We start from the raw sequence: 21,404 nt of genomic DNA on the forward strand, positions 1-21,404 counted from the left end.
TAATAAAATTATAATTCACTCAGTTTTAAATTTTCATGAGCATTAACATTGTTATTTTAATTACTAAAAGATGATTCTAACATTATATTTTAGATAACCTGTAGGAAAAATACTAAGTTTTTACGCGAACAAATGCTTTTAGTCAAAGGAAAATATAATTTCCTGAACAGAATTCTTAAAATAGAACAAAAAGTACAAAATTGAATTTTGAATTCATAAAGGATTAATAACTATTCGATAAAAGGAAAGCAAAACTCATCAATATATAGCATATATTTTTATGATTTTACTTGCAGATTTCTAAATTATTTCCCGTTTTTTTATTCGAATATTTGGAGGCTAAAACGGTATGTACAGAAATGAGATGCTTACAGCTACTTCAAAAAGTTTTTGAATTCAAATCACGTTTTGCCTTATGAAAATTCGAATCACTCCTAAGATTTGTGAAGATGAATCAAAAATATATTTTATTCGTTTCTGCGCTGCACGAGCGTTTCAATACCTGATGGTAACCAATTTCAAAGCATGTCGAAATGAAACTCAAATTCAACCGCAAACCTTTTGGCCAGTTTTTCTCTATGAAAAGGAAAATATAATCCAAAATAAATCCTTTCTTTCTGAAAAAAAAAAAAAAACTGAACCGACTTTGAATGGCAGTACTTCTCCACGATCAAAGGAGATGAACTGCTAACTCACAACCAGCAAAGAATTCTTTACCTTTCTTTGAAAACATTTTCTTCTCCTTTTCCTCTCTTTCAGAATCCTTGATTTGAGGAATAGAGTTTCTCAGTACCTTCTTTAAACTTGTCGTATTTTTATTTTTAGTCCTTAGAGTTCGGTATAAGTCTACTTTGAAATGTAAATTAACACTTTTCAGGAAGACGTGGGAGTCAGCATAGCTGATTTTTCTCTAGTTTCACTCCTAAAATACTCCGCTTGTTGTTTTTTAGATGCACTGCTTTGTCACGTTTACTTCTGTTTAAGAAAAGAGATAAGGGGATATATGAATATTCGAAAACATATTTTACCTTTTATTTACAAATGCAGATTTCTCATCGATATGTTTTAATGTGTCTAATGCTTTTAATTTATTTTTTAAAGAGAAAAAACTGAAGTTCATGTTCCTTACACCAAATTTCCTGAACGGATCGTAAATGTCTTGCAAACGGTAAGAAACTGCTTTCTGTCCCGTGATATGTAAGGTGTTTCAAAACTATATACAATAATTATTATCATAGAACAAACCTCTTGTTTGAGTTTGAGATTTGAGATATAAATAGAAACATAAATTCGCGTGCATTCCATTTCAAATATACGTATAACTCCACTTTATGTAAAGAAGCGAATATTATAAATGAAACAAACATTTTTACAATTACCTTTTAGCATACACAATTTTTTAGTGTTTAATAGAGATATAATTTTGAATTTATTACATAAAATTTTATAAATGCTATATAAATCTTTTAAAAATAATGTCAGTGTTTTGCTGACATGATATACTATTGCTTTAAAAATTAATAAGCTAGGTTGTAAGTACTATACATTGCTTTAAAAATCATTGCTTTAAAAATGTTGTAATTCAGAAATCTCTCAAATGTTTATAATAATATCCTAACTTGAGTTTGAGGATTTGAAAAAAAAAAAAAAAAAAAGACAGACGATACAAAGTTTGAGTAAATTGTTTCGTTTAAAGCAATTTAAAAAATATTTTGGAATCTCAAGCTTCACTGTTCCAAAAAATCAATTCTGAGCATGTTTTACACAGCAGAATTATTTAAAATTTTGTTTGAAAATTAAACACCGTATACAAATACTACTAAAGACAGCTAAACGTATGGGGATCTATGAAATGCGAAGTTATAAAAATTATTTTGATTGTACAAAATAATGAATATATGAGCTTGCAGAAATTAGGAGGTAAATTTTAAACAAAACTTTTAAATAAGTTAAATAATCGATTATTATTCATTTATTATATATCTCATGAATTTGATAGTTAAGTCATTAATTTTCATGAGGCAAAGATTGTTTAAGTCAAAAATTTCAACTATGTTTGCAGGTGGAGTTCTACGTATTACAGGAATCAAGTTTTTAAGAAAATAATATCTAGCAGAATGCTTTGCTAACTGGAGCTTTCTTGGTAGATCGAACAGTAAAACTGTAAGTTTTATGTAATTTTACTAGAATGCAACATATGAAAAATACTATGCTGTAGAAGTCTGTTCTGTTATTTTAATTTCTTTAATTCAAACTACGGATCTTGATAAACTTTCCAAGAAATATTTATTTGTGTAATCTTTGAAACACTCTGGTAAAGCGCAATGGTTGCTTTTGTTAATTTTAATAATGCCAGAAAGTTTTTTTCCTGGTCCTTTTTATGTAAACGTGGCCCACCAGCGGCAGAGCTGCAGTACATTGATCACTGATAGTGTGATTTGAGTTCAAATAGCAGAGAACGTAGTATTTGCATTGGAGTTTTTGTAGTTTTGACCAAAGGTCAGCTGACAAACAAGATTATATTATACCCAGTGCTCGAGTCAGTGACGTCACTAGATTCACGGGAATTGGAGGAAAGAAGAGACAATTGCAATTAGTTCCTCAGAGGTTAGCTGCTTTAAAGTAGACTATAAGTCAGTGACGTCACACTTTCAAAGATTTCTGGTTGAAAAGAGCAAATCTTGGTGTGTAGTAAACTTGGTTTCCAGTTCGACTGAGCCAGTTTCCTTTAAAAAGTTCCGGGAGTTTCGATTTAAAAAAAAATAATTATCAGAATATATTTTAATTATGTGATTAAGCTTTTAATTTTCTGGTTGCATTTAAAAAATAAATTTAAATATCTTAGCCAATAAAATGTTAAATTCGATAAACGATGCTGTTATCGAACGAGTAGAAATAAAGTGGAACCATAACTCTACTATTTTTAAAGCTAGTAACCATACTGTAATCTTTGCTCATTTGCCTCTGCGTCTCTGCTTTATCTTCTTCTTATTTAATAAAACAAGTTTCAATAAAGATGATATGCGAAAACTTCATTTTACATCCACATCTTCACGTACCATCCAAAGGCACTTTTATTATATACACAACCTTTCATATTATAAAACATTTCGATAAAGAAAAAAAGCTGTAAAGCTCAAACTGACGATTTTAATAAATAATTTTAGTTTTGTTATTTTAATAAGACATGTTTTCCACTACGCTTATATTTCACGGGTGTTCAGTATGAGAATCAAACTATTAGGAATTTTTTCCATACCAGAACTTCCAATACAGCATTTTACTTACCTTTCGAATACTTATTTACGCATTTCTGACATCTTTAATCCAATCTTAGAAGTACGCAAAGCATTCTAATATATTTTCACGAAACCCTTTTGAGAAAAGTTTACGAGTTGAAGAACTCGAGAAGCAGAGAATGACGAACGAGGATGTCGAGAATTTCGGCAATTAGTTTTGCTTGCAAGAGGGCGTGGATGCAAAATTTCCAAGAATCTCTCCCAGGATTAACGTCCCCGATACAGAACACTTCTCTCCCCAGGCACCATATGAAAGATCGGATGATGGAATGACAACCCCCTTCTGAAGCCAGAACTTTTCCCCAAGATAATATTTTACTTCAAACGTCTACCTCCCTGCTGTAATTGCTCTTACGTCACCACGAGACGGGTCGTAATTTACGCCGAATGGAAATTTCATCTCATGAAAGAATAGCTATTTCTTAATATTTCATACCAAAGATCTTTCGATGATAGTATAGAATTTTGCTTTCTTTACTCTTAATAAGAGAAGCGCTAAAATTTCGAGAAAGGAGATTTTTGCACAGATTTATTAGAGTCCATTTTGCTTAATTCCATCATAGTTCTCTCTCTCAAATCTATCTTGACTTTACTCTTTCAAATTGAAGTTTCCTTTTCACTCTAGAAATGTCTACAGCTTTGTTTTCTTATTTTTAAATTATGCTAAGTCATGTTATTTCCCCCTGCCGGGGCTCTAAGTTTTTTTTTTGTTTGTTTGGCTTTTTTTTATAATACAAAGGAAAGTATTTTAATATCACTTGAATAATCTGTATGCCAAAGAAGCGTTTGCCTAGAAGGGCTGTTAGTCTCAGAACAGGATTTTGCGTTGAATAACTATAAAAGTCTGAATCTTTTTTCAGATTGTCGGCACCAAATATTACATTTAAATTTGGTGTATTACATTTAAAGAAATTAAATAATGAAGAATTTGCATGAATGAATGCCTGTTTTTTGCATCGTGAAAAAACAACCTAGAGCCATCAAATTTTGAACAACGTAGTTCTCCACGAGAATATGGACATCTGGAAGACCGAATTTTGAATTTCGAATTTCTTTTATTGTATATTTCATATTTTGAAAAACTTAAACGAATTTTTGATTAAAAAACTTAGTGATTTCAAAGCGACAATGCCAACACCGTGCGCGAAAATCCTTTCTATCTCTAGCGCGCGAGACTGTCTATCAGAAATTCTAAACATAACCTGTTTTTAAATATTTTATTTTATTTTCGATACCTAAGTTAAGGTATCACTGTTTTAATGGAATAGCTTACGACCCTATGAATCCAATTTGAAAGGTAAAATTTTGCATCTACTTTAGGTTTAATGCACTAGTTGTTAGGGGTGTTTACAAACTTACTTATGAAGAAAAAGAAAATACCTTTATTTTTCTAACTGAAGGAACATTTTATGTAACTATCAACTGAAGCATTTTAAAACGCGTTGTATACAAAAGACAAAAACGTATACACAAAGTACACACAATACACATACTAATTTATATTTTAATAAAGTCAGTAAACACTTTTAATCATTTCGTAAGTTTCTGTTGATTTCTAAAAGATACAACAAAACAGGAACGTTCACTCACAGTTCAACCTAGGAATGCATGGCAGCAGAAACAAAAATATCTTTGTTTATATATATTTTAGAAGGAAACAAATCTCTTTTTTTTTCCAAAAAAATGCTTATTCTTCCAGAGAGGGAAAACATGATTACAGTTTGACACAAACGACCTACACTTACTGGACATTGTCATTATATTAAAATATTAACAACGGTAGTCTTGGAACTTTGTTGTCAAATCTTGCACTTCTTTACTTAATTGCATTTTTAAACTTAACCAAATTTTGAATCATGTAAAAGACTGAAAAATTGCATCAACGTTTTCTTCCCTCAAACATGACCATTCAACTTAAGAAGTTTTATAAAGCATTAGATTAGCATTAGAATTAGATTTTAAAAATTTTATTAGAAGCATTAGCATTAGATTTTAATAATTTTTATGTTCAGTTATCTCCTATCGAACACCTAGTATGAATTAAATGTATGCATATTTTTCAGTTAAAAGAACGAACACATTAAGATTTCTATAAGTTGAATATAAGATACACCCATAAAGCAAAAGGATAGTTTCTTCTAAATAAGTAAAAGATTAATAATCTTCAAATAAATTTGACACCTTCAAAGTAACCATCCGAGCAGTCTGTTGAATTTTTACAACGTTTATTCAGGTCGTCGAAACACTGTTTATAGGCGTCGGAACTAACCGTTTGCATAATGCGTAACGTTTTATTTAATATTCGAGACGTTTTCAAATCTCTTTCGTTTCATGGTCATCTTAAGCTTCGAAAAAATCTAATGTGTACACCACATGACTTCCTTGTACGGAATATTAAATTATACGCATTGTTTCTTGCATTTCATTTAAACTTATCGGATTTAATTAAATCTACTTCGCCGACAACGCATAAACCACAATAGAATAAATGCATTCTGTAAAATTCACTCTATTTGTTTACCATAGCGACACTCTGGCGCTAGATTCACTTAACAGTATTAATAATTATATAACAGTTAACTTATATAATAATTATATAACGGAAACTGAGTTAACTGTTATATAATCCAATAATTATATAACAGTTAACTTATATATTTCGTTCATATTATAACTCATAATGCACAAAATTTATATCATTTAAAGAATAGAATTATCTAATCGTTGCCACGTGTTCTATTCAAATACTATAATAAAGCTAGAGTGATGTACCATAAAATAATTTAAGCAAACAAAACAAAAAAGAAACAGTTTTTCACAGACGATTGAGTATTTCTCATTTAATTAATTCAGTTCTCACTTCGCGAGAAGGCAAAAGTACATAAAAACATAAAATATCTATATTAAAAATTACGAAGTAAATCCTAAACACTTATTTCCTCGAAAAAATTCCAGGAAGAATTAACATGATTTAATTGGCAGGTTTTGGTATTTTGTGTTACAACAGATACGATCGGCCAAGCATGAACAACATTCTCATTAAAGGCTTTGGAGGCTTAGATATTAGTAAGTTACGCGCCAAGAATACGACAATGATTCAAACATGGGAGGTAAGCAGTTTTCGAGTAATTATGCTCAGATCTTTACTTTTTCGATTAAAAAAGTTAACCTAAGTTTAACATAACATGTACCTGCACATACAGTTTTCTATGTAGAATAACAATAACAATAAGCAGTCACAAAAAAGATAAATGTTGCACAAATGCAACATTAGACACAAAATAAGGATTAAGCAAATTGTCGAATGCGTCTACACTTACATACGCATTATCATCACGTATTTTCCCGTTCAAATGAGACAGAAGGAAACATCAGAGACAAACTCCTGCATTGGTTATAATTTTCGGTGAAATAAGACAGTGTGCTAGGAGAAAGGGGCACTCAGACCTGTCAAGCTCGAGGATGCGTTCCCTTTGTGGCTGAGTGTTCCACTGCATGGAACACCCAAATTGAATCGCTTCTGAAACCTTTAAATTCAAACGTAAATAGATAAAAATGCCTTTATAATATACTTTGAACTTTTCTTTTTAAACAGTAGATAGCAGCATATCACAAGGAGACACAGAATTTTTATTTATTATGTGTTATTAAAATCTACTTTTTTTTAAAGTACTATTTTTTTAATGATATAAAAATTTTTATTTGGAAAAAAAATTAGGCATAATTTTGCTGGCTGTACTCCAAATTATTTGTTCTATATTTTTTTTAATCTTTCATACAAAAACCATATGCAGAATCATTGAATGAAACCGGGTGTTCCATTAGCAGGAACACTGCGTCTTTACCGATCTCATGCTGTTACGAATTAGAATATCTGTGCTTATGAGCGAATATCCGTTGTTTACGTTTTCTGTTTCCGTTGTTTCGGAGGAAATGGATTTAAACAAAGCAGTATTGAGGGGTAAGGTGTGATTTGTGTTATGAAAGCCCTAATATTGGCATCTCGAATTTTTTGGGAGTAGGTTTTAGGCGGGAATTTTATTAGTAGCTTGACTCATCTTTACTTAGACCTGCGCGAATTTTTTGCTGTCGCATTTTAGTCTCATTCCCGTTTATTTTCAATAATTGTGTAGATATTTTTCATGTATGTATATATTATAGGCTTATTTTTCTTTATTGTTAATATTAATTGTAGTTAATATTTTTATTATTAATTTTCTATAAATGGCGCGGAGAGCTCTTACTCTTTCCGAAAATTTGTAAATATTTTTGTATATAGGACTTGTGTATATAGGATATTTATCTCATTTATCCGTATATATTCAAGAATACTGTGTATATCCAAGAAACCATGTATACAGCCATAATACAGAGGTAAAGGTAAAGATAAAAGTATGGAGGAACCCAACGATGTACCATAGGTTAACTGGTAATGCCTTCCCATACTAACTCTTTGAGAGAAAAAAAAAAGGGGGGGGGGTAATTGCAAGTTTTATAAGAATTTGCATAGACTGAAGCTTTTTAAAAGGTCTAAAGTTTGCTTATTATGGTACATCGTGCAATTCCACAGTACGCCCCGCATCCAGTATTTATTAAAAATAATGGTGTAGGGCATAAGTAGATTACAAAATAGTAGGAATACAATTTAAGGTTATACAAAGGCTTCTACTCACTTTTGGGGTTCACTGCAATGCTCGCTTAGTCGCCTTTTTAAAAGCTCTGGCGGCGCAGTGTTCCACCTCATGGAACACCCGCAGAATTAAAACGGTAAGTGCAATTTTTACAAAATTTTACCTCTACAGTTCTTTAGGACTAAATAGACTGCATACAACTTTTGCGCCGCAAAGGGTTAACACAGTTAAACGCCCCAACTCCTAGAGGTGATCCAAGTGGCCGCTAACCTACCGGTAGAGCCGACGAGCTAAGACTGAGTTGAATCGACAGGAATGCTCAGCAACTCAAATTCCACGTCCGCGTCCTGGAGGGATGTTAAAAACATCTGCCATCAACAGGGACCCAGACCGCGGGGAGCAGAACGAAGTCACTTGAACACTGTCAGACAAACCAGACCACAAATCCGGCTTCTAACACTTCGTCATGGTATACAGACGCTGGGTTTAGGCGCCCCAGGAGAAATCAAGGAAGCATATGCATATGCAGTTTCGAGGTTCGAGGCGCCCACTGGAAACCTCAAGCAGATTAAAGGCTCGCAAAATTCGCCAACTTCCCCGACGACTATGTTTTGCCCCAGATGACGATCAATGTAGCTCCACACAACCAACGGAACGGACAAAATAGTACCCTAAGGTCCCTGCCGACCCTGAAATAGCCATCACCAGTGATGACTCCAGTCCTGCGGAGACTGATTTTAAACACCCGTGGTGGAGACTGCCTAGGTACAGATCCTAATCAGTAGCTTCCCAGGTTTTACTTGAGTCGACCATCGGAAGGGCGTTTAAATAAGACGGGAGGCAGGAGACCACTGAGTGAGCAGCTGTGCCGCCATGAAGATTTTCAGCTTTATTGCTCACTCTTGGTCAAAGTTTATTTAAATATTATAATCTATACAATATATGAAATTTTTCATTATACATAAATATATACATTAAATAAATTTATGAGACAAATTTTGATATATATACATAAAAATTAATTAATTCTAATTTGAAAGTTCTGTAATAGCTGCGGAGATGAATTTAGAGCTTTCATGAGTTCATAAATGCTTATGAACAGTTCATAAGAATTTGAGTTCACAAAGATATTAAGCACATAAGTTCAACTAGTACACTGGAATTAGAGTTCTTAGGTGTTTATAGAGTTATTTAAAAGGGTTAAAGGTTCACAGGTTCCTTTTTGTTGCCTTGAGTATCAATAAGACAAGACAAAAACACGTTCAAAAAAGACAAGAAATTTTCTGTTCACACAGGCAGCGAGACGGGACTGCTTGTTTTAATGATTGCCCGGCACTTTTTTGACTCTGCGCCATCGCAGGCTTCACTGTTTCATAAGAGTTTGAAAATTTTATTCAATCATTTAATATTAATATTTACTAATGGAATGTGTATCATATATAATTTTGCATTTTCTTTCTTTAACAATTTTTATGATTTTTACCAATTTGATAATCAGAACTGAACATTGTATTTGACTTAAATATAGATTCATTTGCTGCATTACTTTAAGCACATTCGATTTCGATTATCTCATCACATTTGATTTCGATAACGTTTTTGCTTTCCCTTTTATACCTCCATTTCATTTTCCTTTGCATTTAGGAAATTCTTCATATCGCAGGTATGGTTAATGTATGTATTTATTATGTTTCTGGTATAGGATTACTAAAAGTTTACTTTTTTTTGCTTTACTTCCTATCCTTCAACCCTATATTCTATAATTTGCTCTCCTCTTGTGAAAACATATTGATAGAGGTATCTCATTTTTTCGAATTTTACTTGCTATTTATTTATTTAATTATTTATTCGTTTCCTTCTTTCTGAGAGATGTTACACTTTAGATAGTATGACTGAGATTTAACACAGACTATATAGTGGTATCGGAATTAACGTGTAACGGACAAGAATTCCTGTGCATTTTCATCCGTCTAACCAGGCTTCATTTACTTCCCACCTGTCCTGAAATATGAAGAATTAAAAGCATTCTTCCAACTTTTGCTTGTGGTTTAGTGGTCAGAGCGTAAACCTAGAAAATAGATCTCAGATTCAATTTTCACTAAGAACATGGACAATTTCTTTTTTAGAGTCTTATTCTGAGAAAGCCTAATGACTCTACAAGAGTATTTTGATACTTCAGTTTTAGTATATGAAGTAAAATATAATGTTAGGCGCTGAGTACAATGGATATATAACTTTTACACATATTAATTAAATAGAAGGGTTACCTGTTCAATGGCACTTTACTCAAAGTTATAAGAAGGATTCATTAAGACTATTCTCACTAATTTCAGTGGAGGATTGTAAGCAAACCGTATAATAAATGAACATATCATCATTGTTATTTCAAATTTAATAATTAGAAGCATGCAGTATTAAAAATATCAACTAATTATGTATTCTTATGGATATTTTAATAAATGAAAATAAAATAGCTATATTTATTTTGAAGATAGGTTAGGTTAGGTTATTTAATTACGGGAAAGCCTCGAGGGCTATCTGCCTAAGGGGAGGGATGTCTTTGTGGAGGCCGTTCTAAGGGAAACTGGCTCGTATACACCTTACACATGGGGAAAACCGCGAAACCACCTATGCAGCCAGCCCGTTCTCGGAATTCGAACCTCGGACCGAACTACCAGTGTTCAGCGACTTTACCGCTCGGCCCCTGGTAAGCCTACATTTTGAAGATAGATAAGATAGATTTAAGATATTAGATAAATTTATTTTGTGAATCAAAATGTAGGAAAGCTTCGTCAACTTTTTAAACAGTTAAATAATGTTTTCATATGAAGGCGTATCGAAATATTTTCGAAACTTTAGCCATCTTATTCGGCTTGCGCATGGCCAATTATTTACAACTGATTTTCTGTGATTGTGCATTTCCTTGTATTGTTGTTAAAGACAAAGTAGTGATTATATTTAACGCCATCAAAGGATCCTGTCGACTTAGATTGAAGTTAAAGAAAAATCAAAGCAGAAGGGACGCCAAGGAAAATGGTTATGTTTTTTTATTACGTATGTAGCTAATAGAAAATTTATCTTGATCTCATTTATCTTAATTAATTATTTTTACTGTCGAAACTCAGTGCCTGAAATCTCTTTTACCAGGTGTACGAACTTGCTTTTCTTTAGTATAAAATTTATACTTTCATAAAATACTGATATCCGAACATTTCTGTCAAATTTAATTAATCTTAAGACTCATTCTGGTTTTTGAAATAATATCATTCTATAAATACGTCTGTCTATAACACCTGAATGAAATTAATAAACTTTTGAACAATTTATTTTCTCTTTAATATCTACGGTTATAATAGGCGTTTAGAACTACGAATATGCGTAATACTTTTATTTTTAGATTCTCTTTTAAGTTGGCCTTAATTATAACGGGGTTTATCATACATTCGTGTATATGGAATGTTTATTTTGTCTTTTGCCATTTTCATTTAATGCTTTTGGTGAAAAATATGTATCCATTATTATTTTAAATACTGCTAGTGGAATAAAGAGTTTAGCAATAATACCTGTTTTTCGAAATACTAATACATCTTTATAGAAACCTTTCCTCGATCCTTTACAGAATCCCTAAAATTATGATTAAAATGCGATAAAGAAAATATTTTAAATTCTTACGAGAGATGCTTATTATTTTTAGAGACGGATAATACGTCCGTTAAAATAAAACGTTCTTTACCATGAGGCAAATATTTATTGAAAGTCTTGTATGCAAGCTATCCAGCGAAATAAATACACAGCAACTGCTTTGAAAATTTCAGGTTTTTCCATTATTCTTTAAGTGCACATATCTCCATGTTGCGTTAATCACGATGAAATAATACCATAAGATCTTTTTCTGCCATTTGATTTGTCAATCTGAGTATTTTTGTTAAATATAAGATTATATATTCTGCACCTGTAATTTCAGGATTTCTGTGGGAAAAGCTCTTAAAAACTAGTAATGCTATCGAAACTGCTTTGATTAAAAGTGATTTAGATATCAAGCCTAAAATTTATATATCGAGAGCAGATTGTAATTTCTATTTAATCATATGAATTTCAGATTTTTCTTGTTTTATATACTTTTTCAGAGTTTGGGAACTTTTACGTGTTGACTGTAACCTGAAGTTTTCAGACTACGAACTGATAGAATTAAATATGATGTAGTGGAAAAAATATCTCTGTAAAAGAGTCATAATTACTGTTTGCTTACAGAGGCGTTTCCTCTGAATATCAGAAATGCATACCAAGATGTAAAGAATAATATTAAAAGTACAGTTTCCATTTCTTTCGCTTAAATTTTAAGAAAAAGCCTCGCAATAATTTTCAAATTAACAATTTTGATCTTCTAAGAATTATAGGAATTTTTTAATTTACAAATAAATTTCTTGTAAATATTGTTGCCTTTAGGAAAGTATTTTAACATAAGAGGTAGAAACAATTTTATTAAAGAAATGAGAAAATAAATGAAATATCTAATGCTTTTGTGACCTCCATTCCAATAATATGGTCAACTACTATATTCAGAGAAAGAACGCAAGAAGTTTCAATAGATAGATGCGAAAACCGACGAAATCCCTTGACAGCTGTAATCAGGTTTTGAATGATACACATTTCCAAAGGAAACCGAAAATTTATTCCACTTTTTTTTCCCTTTATTCTGCTTTTATTCTATTTATGGAAAAGAGTTGATCTTTGGGACCAAATGTCAAAACAATTGATGGGACCAATTTCCTTCCAGGCCCGCTTAATATTTGATATTTCGTTTTCCTTTATCTCATTCTAAAATGGCTTGTGATAAGTAGATTCACAGCGAGAGAGTTATATCGATTTACAGACACTGAAAAATTTTTTTTCCGGCTAACAAAATCAGCCCGAAATAGCGATTCGTTTCCTCAAATGTTTGAACTGTTTCTAAGCTATGATTTGAGATATTAATTCTAGATAAAGAGTAGAAAAAAGTAATGCTTTGGTGTTGAAAAATGCAAGAAGTTTAAATCATTAATGTTCGATTAAAAGTCTCTTAAATGAATGATAGTAAAATACTCACAGTTTGTAAAGTATATTGATTAAGCTAGAATATGACAGACATAAAAAAAAATAAACTTCTATCTTTAAATATAATTTCACTTCCATTCATAAATATTCTCGTCTTAAGTTTGTAAAGTTAATTTCAGTTTCCTAACCCGTTATTTTAAGTTAAATTACTTTTCTGTTAAGTCTCGTTTCATTTCCCTGCCAGAATTATATTTTCCAAGGCGTACGATGTTCAAATTAGGTAGAATAATGGAAATATTTAAAGAAAAGGTTCTGAGGATGAAATCAGAGAGTGTTCTGCCCGCTTGAAGACCACGTTGCTAACTTTAATTCTACAGCGATTAGAATTTTGTTGCGGACAGTTATTTTTACCTTTAGGCTTGGTTAGGCCGACTTCGGCTAGAACCAGCCTGCATGCTAGTTAAACTGTGAAGCCGTTAGGTTCTACTTTAAACGTCATTAAATTTAAATTTATCCCTTATCTTTGATTTAAGCCAAATGTGTTGGTTTTTGTATGAACGATTTGTGCCATCTCTCAAACTTTATTTCGATTAAGAAAAGGGTCCTTTAAACCTTTTCCCTGTCCCTTTGGTATTTATAAGACGCAGTGAAAAGTAACTAGATGTCTTTTAAATAGCTGTTCTAATTGTATGTTCCCGATGAAGACCAGATCTTATAAGTTCCCGATTTTCTGATTCATAAAGTATCATGAAGTTTGGTGCTAAATAACATTAAAGCTCAAATAAATTTTAGTTTTAAGAGGTCGTTTTGAACTTAAATTTCTATGAAAATGTAAATTTAAAATAATCAAAAGGTCTAGTATTTTTTTAACCAAAGAAGATAAAGAAATATATTCGGAAATTCGCAAACAATGCGTTATTATAAAACTTCATCATATAACAGTTACATTTTATTTTTAAAGCATTTGATTGGCTATAAAAATTAAAAGTTAGAAATTTTGAACTTGTCCTATTATAAATAGGATTATAGGTCGGAGATTACTTTTTGCCTATTGCATAAAATAACAGTTCATGCAAAATTTTCTTAAAATGTCTGCAATAAATGTATATTCTACTGATTGCTTAATGTTAGATTAATAAATATACTTTTATAGCATCGGATGTAAATGAACACAATATTTACGTCGATTGATAAAACGTCTATTGATATCAGAAATGATTACATTGAAAATGAAACAATAGCACTTTAGTAAACATTCTTTCCAGTATCGAAAACATTATCATGGCACAAAAATTACTTAAGATGTCACTGCGATCTTTAAATGAACACTAGAGAGGTGTGCAGTTGTTGTGATAAATTTTAGAGATGGACTTTTCAAAGAAATTAAAATGCCATATTTTCAAAAGAAAATTAACATGTATTACATATATTATTACATTATCACAGTAATAATATGTGTGTAATGGTATTTTTAATCAATTAACTTAAATTCTAATCATATCTTTTGGCGTCCGACTACAGTAATATATATATATATATACACTACAGTAATATATATATATATATATATATATATATATATTGGATTTTAAATCCATAACTTAATATTTTTCCTCGCGCGCTGTTTAATTTTTAGCTGTCGACTTGCACGAGTGAAATTAATAGAACTCTCACAACTTTGTTAAATGAGAGGAGATGTAAGATGATATGGATGTCATATTAATAGATGTAAGATGATATAGATCTTGTATTAATAGATAAACGGTATTATAGATGCTGTATTAATAGATGAACGATCTTATAGATGTATTAATGTTTCATTAAATGTGCTTTGTTTGAATATGAATTGTGATTTTGAAACTAAAGAACCCACAAAATTGGTGTCAGAATCGGGACCAAATTACAAGCAACAAATAGAGCGATATGAAGCAAAATTGGATGAAAGAAGGGTAAAAGCGCAGAATAGGCTGCATCAACAAAGTTCAGTAGGAGGAGCTCTGTAACGTCCATAAATGGGTGGGACTAAGCTTATGACGTCACAATGTAGTCTTGCATTTACACGTGTACTTTCTATTTTCTCTTAAAAATAAATTGTTTATTATTGTAAATTAATATCAAATTCTTTACTTTTAATTTACTTTTATAACATTTAAGCTTAGGCGTTACTGATAAGAAGTATAATAAATTGTTTATATTTAAAATTACCATGATACAGTGTGCGAATTCTACCAATTATTAAAACGATAAACAACGTCGCAGTCTCTAATACTTGTAGAGCTTCAATATTTTCAAAGATTTTTATTAAAATATTACATTTATTTTTATTATTATTATTTTTAATAATTTTTTATTTATACAAATAAAATAATTTTTTTAATTTAATTTCATATTGTGGAACATTTCAATTTTATCATTTTTACAAATTACCTTCTTGCTACGTAAAGACATAATTCCTTACATACCAATAATTAGACAATTTTCATTATTTCTAAAAATTTTAAACTTTACATTAATAAAAAAAGAAGAATATTTTTTATTGCATATGAACATCATTACACAACTTTCATATCAGTTTCTAAAATTCCTAAATCACGCCATATTCTGTGTAGACATGCTAGAATTCTACGCATTAATAAATAAAAAAATCTAATTTCTCAGAATGAAAGAAAATAATGTAATAAAATAAATACTACAAACTTGGAACACTAAGCAATGCTTCACATACACACACACACACACATATTATCAATGAACTCATATTATCAAGTGCAATTACGATACCAAACACTACGTATTAAAATATGAGGTAAACGTTACTTCAAGAGTTAAAGTTAACAGTTTTGCTACTGTTGAGTAGATCGTCGGGCAATCGATATATGTCGTAAGTCGGAAAGCGTTGTAAATATATCAAAGCCAAAAAATTAAAAATACAATTTAAATGAAAAATGATGTCTTAAATATATTTCGCAATTAAAACAACAATACAAATTTAAAATACACAAACGATATGTTAAACATTGCACATAAATAAAAATTTATTACTGTTCAGCATCACACACAACCTCGTTTTCCCTTCTACATGACGATCAGTATTCGCTCCAAAAACATCAAAGAATTCCACAAACTCGCTGTCCATGTTCTCATCCATCTATTTTCACTTTAACAAAAATCAGAGACTTGCTCGAACTCGGCATTGCGCACCACATTGGTTTTGCCCATGTACACATCGATCTATTTTCACTTAAAAAATCCCAGAATTGCACAAACGCGGCATTGCGCACCACACTGGCTTTGCCCATGTGCACATCGATATATTTTCATTTAAAAAACATCCCAGAATTGCACAAACACGGCATGACGCACAACCTCGGCATTGCGCATTACATTGGCTTTGCCCATGTGCACATCGATCTATTTTCACTTAAAAAAACATCCCAGAATTGCACAAACTCGGCATTGCGCACTACATTGGCTTTGTGCACATCGATCTATTTTCACTTAAAAAAATCCCAGAATTGCACAAACTCGCCATTGCGCACCACATTGGCTTTGCCCATGTACACATCGATCTATTTTCACTTAAAAAATCATAGAATTGCACAAACTCTGCATTGCGCACAACACTGGCTTTGCCCATGTGCACATCGATCTATTTTCACTTAAAAAAAAATCTCAGAATTGCACAAACTCGGCATCGCGCACAGCATTGGCTTTACCCATGTGCACATCGATCAATTTTTACTTAAAAAAAATCTCAGAGTTGCACAAACTAGGCATTGCGCACCACTCAAAATCGTCTATACGTTTCAAAACCGTCTCTCTACTAGTTTCATATTTGTTCCACAAATTGTGCACTTATACGATATTGCAATCAGACTTTTCTCCATACACCACTCAATAACAAATTGGGCACTTATACGATATTGCAATCAGACTTTTCTCCATACACCACTCAATACTTTTTGCCTTTTCGCTCCAACTGATTAAAAAAATCCAGATTCTGATACTCATCCATTCTGCAGTAAGCACCGATTTTGACACACTCATCAATAATCAAAACATTCTTTAAGCAAAAGAATTCTTTTTTGTATTTTCAGAAGTAACTGTTATAATTTTTAACTCATGCATTCAATATTTTCAATCGTTTGGTAGTGATCGTTTTCAATCGTTTGCTATCTTAATAATACATTTGTCAGAGATAATTCGTTGCATTAAATGCTAACACTACCACACACCACACGAAAGTAGATTTATAATTAAAAACATCTCGCGAAGAACATTATAAACCTACCATTTCAACTCAGTTAAAACTTCATTTAAGTTTTCTTTAAATACGAAGCTATAGCATACTTATAACTTGTTTTTAAGGAGAGGCGTAACCAATATTACGTCATAAAAAGGCGTGTCCAAGCATAAGAGAAGTAAACACAGCATCGACTGATGCGGCCTATTCTGCGATTTAGCCGAAGGAAGGAATACTTCTGTTAATAGTGAAATCGATGCATCAGCTGCTCGAATTTTCAACGACTCTTCTTTTGCTGATTTTGATGAAGATCATGAGCTAAAACAAAATATTAGTAAGTCATCAGTTCAATTTCCATTTTCACAGTTTTCAAATGCATATATAAATTTTAATGATATTGAAAGCCTGATTTCTAAATTTGATGGTAATGATTATGATTCGGTTGACAAATTCATTGAAAACTTTGAGGATGTATCTAATTTGTTGAAACTAAATGAACTGCAGAAACTGATATTCGCCAAAAGATCTTTAACTGGCAAAGCAAAATTATTTATTGAAAGTGAAACGAAAATTAATTCTTGGAATTCACTTAAGGTATTATTAGTAAATGAATATGGTGTTCAGTATAGCTCTCCTCAGTTACACGAATTATTATCGAAACGTAAAATTCAGGAAAAAGAATCTCTATATGAATATTTTTTGGTAATTAAAACTATGTGTTCCAAAGGTAATATTGAAAACGCCGCTTTAATGCAATATGTTATTAATGGTATAAATGATTCTACATTTAATAAAGCTATTCTTTATGGTTGTAAAACGTTGGCAGAATTTCAGGAAAAACTAAAGATATATGAAAAAATTAAATTAGACAATGATAAAAACAAATCCGTTAATCCTAATTCTAAAACCAGAAGCGACCATTTTGAAAGTAAAATAAAAACAAATATTCGTTGCTATAACTGCGGAAATCTTGGTCACGCGGAGAATGTTTGCAAAAATAAGAGCAAGGGAAAAAAGTGCTTTCGTTATAATTTATTTGGTCACGTAGCCGCAGAATGCATAAAAAATAAGACAAATATAAAAGACCTTGCCAGAGTGAATCATATATTTGTAAATAAGCAGTTGAATGATATGCATAAAACTGTATCGATAGATAATGTAGAAGTAAAAGCTCTGATTGATACAGGAAGTGATATAAATATAGTATCGCAAAATATTTATAAAGTAATAGGTTCACCTAGTATTAATTCTTCCGATTTGATTTTAGTAGGCTTTGGTAACAATAAAGTAAAACCTATTGGTTATTTTAAAAGTTCCATACGAATTGATGATTGTGAAATTAAATCAAATATTTATGTTGTGCCTCAAGGAACAATGAAAGAAAATGCTGTTATTGGAAATGAATTGCTTTCGCAAATGGAAATTATTATAAACAAGAGCGGGATATCTATGAAAGTAGTAGAAGATGAAATTGAATCGAATTTAATGTATGTAAATATAGATCAAGAAGATGCGTTAGATAAATATTCGGATATTAATAAAGCATGTAAGTCCAAAGTAAACCACTTAACTGAATGCTATATTCCTAATAAAACGAAAACCCCTATAGAAGAAACAGATGCTGCTTTAGATGAATTGAAGGAAAAGGTATCTCAGGAAGAGAAAAGTGATGTTAAACGTGAAAAAGGAAAATTTCAAAATGTAGAGGAAGAGAAGAACTCTATTCCTAAAGTAAGAATAAAAAACCCACCTAAGATTATTCAGCAAGTCAAAAAGAGTAATGAAAGAATTAATGAATCCAAAAAATCCACTTCAGGGCCAAAGAGTTCTAGAAAAAGAAAGAATTCAGAATCTGAGAAACTAGTTAAATATAATGCAGGTGAAACAGAAATATCGATAGTAAGAATGAGTAAATCTGAGAAACTAGTTAAATATAATGCAGGTGAAACAGAAATATCGATAGTAAGAATGAGTAAATCTGAGAAACTAGTTAAATATAATGCAGGTGAAACAGAAATATCGATAGTAAGAGAAACTTCGAGCTAAAGAACTGGATGCTGGTACATCTGAACATCTTAAAGGAAGAGGAGCCAAAGGAAAATCTACTACTAGTATTGAAATGCGTAGTATTTTAAAAGATGACCAACCTATTTCTTTGAGACCCAGACGTTTACCAATTACAGGTAAAGAACAACTAAAGCAGGAAAAAACTATTTTACAAATGGATTTGGATGCTCCTGAACAACAAGTTAGATCTTTGGAAAGAAAAGTTTCCGCATCAGAACAGACTGTAGAAATATTACAGAAACAACTATCAGAAGCAAAGAATGAAGTAGAAGCTGCAAATTTTCAGATGAGAACCAAAGATAAAATACTGTTTGATAAAGACAAAGAAGTTAAAAATGTTAAAATGAACATGCAAGAAATGCTAGCTTTAGAAAAAGATTGCATAAGGGAAATTATGAAGAAGACATAATCTGACAAACAAGTAGAACTGGAAAGAAAGATGTGTATGACTGGTGAAAAATTTCGTCAGTTGCGAGAAATTCTTAATGCTGATGATTGGGAACATTATGGAAACCTATGTGGTGCTGATGCTGTTCCAACACCATCTAGCGCGACTTCAACATCAACTTACAAATCAACAAAACATAAGACAACGTCATATGGGAGGCGTAAATCTTTCCTTGAAGAATCTTCTGTCCCCAAAAGAAGATTTTCTAAAGCAATATCAGCTGTTAATTTTTTATCTGGAGTAAGCAAACAGAATGTTTTTAATTTTCAAGCAGATACTGATTATACTTCTGGAAAAGAAATAATTGACGCAGAAATTCAAAATAGTTTTGAAACTTACCTAGAAGAGCTCCGAAAAAATGCGAAAAAACAATTGTTTAAGGTACAAGAAGAAAATAAGAAAACATTTAACTTTCGAAGACGTTCTTCAAAATGTTATGAAATTAATAATTTAGTAGATATCAAAAGAACTCAATTTGGATCAAACGTTAAGTTAAAATCAAAGTATTTAGGCCCGTATAAAATTGTAAAAATAAAAACAATAACACCTATGATGTTGTAAAAGAAGGAGATCATGAAGGACCACAAAAACAACTATATGCGCTGAGTACATAAAACCATGAACCCAAGCAGAAGATGTATAAAATAATACTGATTTTGACATTTTAACCTGGAGTGATATAACTAATAATCGAACTGTGATTTTTCACATCTAATAATGACTTTTATTTCAGTTAATGTTATTTTTAAGATGAAATGAACGTCTCCAAAAATTTTAGAGATTGAAGATATTTTTCGATTTAGATGAAATTTACTGAAAAATAGAAGTGACTGTTGACGATGTTATTGTTGCAAAGATGAAGGACAATTAAGATGTTTCCTTTCAATTTTGTCCTTAGCACACAATATTCCTCTCTCTCTTCGTATTTCTTTTCAGGGTTCGGCTTATTTATGACGATGGTTATTTCACCGAAGACGACGATGATGTAAGATGACCAATGATTAATGATGTCAAGAGTAGAATAATGTCGTCGAGGTCGACGCATAGCAGGAAGGCCGAATGTGGGATTTTAAATCCATAACTTAATATTTTTCCTCGCGCGCTGTTTAATTTTCAGCTGTCGACTTGCACGAGTGAAATTGGTAGAACTCTCGCCACTTTGTTAAATGAGAGGAGATGTAAGATGATATGGATGTCATATTAATAGATGTAAAATGATATAGACCTTGTATTAATAGATGAACGATCTTATAGATGTATTAATGTTTCATTAAATGTGCTTTGTTTGAGCATGAATTGTGATTTTGAAACTAAAGAACCCACATATATTTAACATTTCAAACTGCAGCCTAATTCGTCAAAGGATATTTTACCATTAAACACATAAAAGCAATATCGACTTGTTACCAACTTATGAAACTAGATTTTGCTACTAAATAAAATGTAAACGATGGCATTCTGTTACTAGAAAACTTATTTATTTTCGCTGTAGTTTTTTTTTTCCATATAGATGTTAGTGTACGCAAGAACTACAGTTATTAGTCGCCATATTAATGGAGTTCGAAACGTACTTATTTAATCCGTTAAGAATATTAGTAAACACATGTTGCAATACAATACTACAAATAAGCTTAGCTTTTAAATATCATTCTCTTTGTTACTGTAACCAACTGGTAGTAACA

Source organism: Stegodyphus dumicola, chromosome 6, assembly GCF_044657685.1.
Source record: "Stegodyphus dumicola isolate Sdum_Otavi_A_Nest chromosome 6, ASM4465768v1".
Lineage (NCBI taxonomy): Eukaryota > Metazoa > Arthropoda > Arachnida > Araneae > Eresidae > Stegodyphus > Stegodyphus dumicola.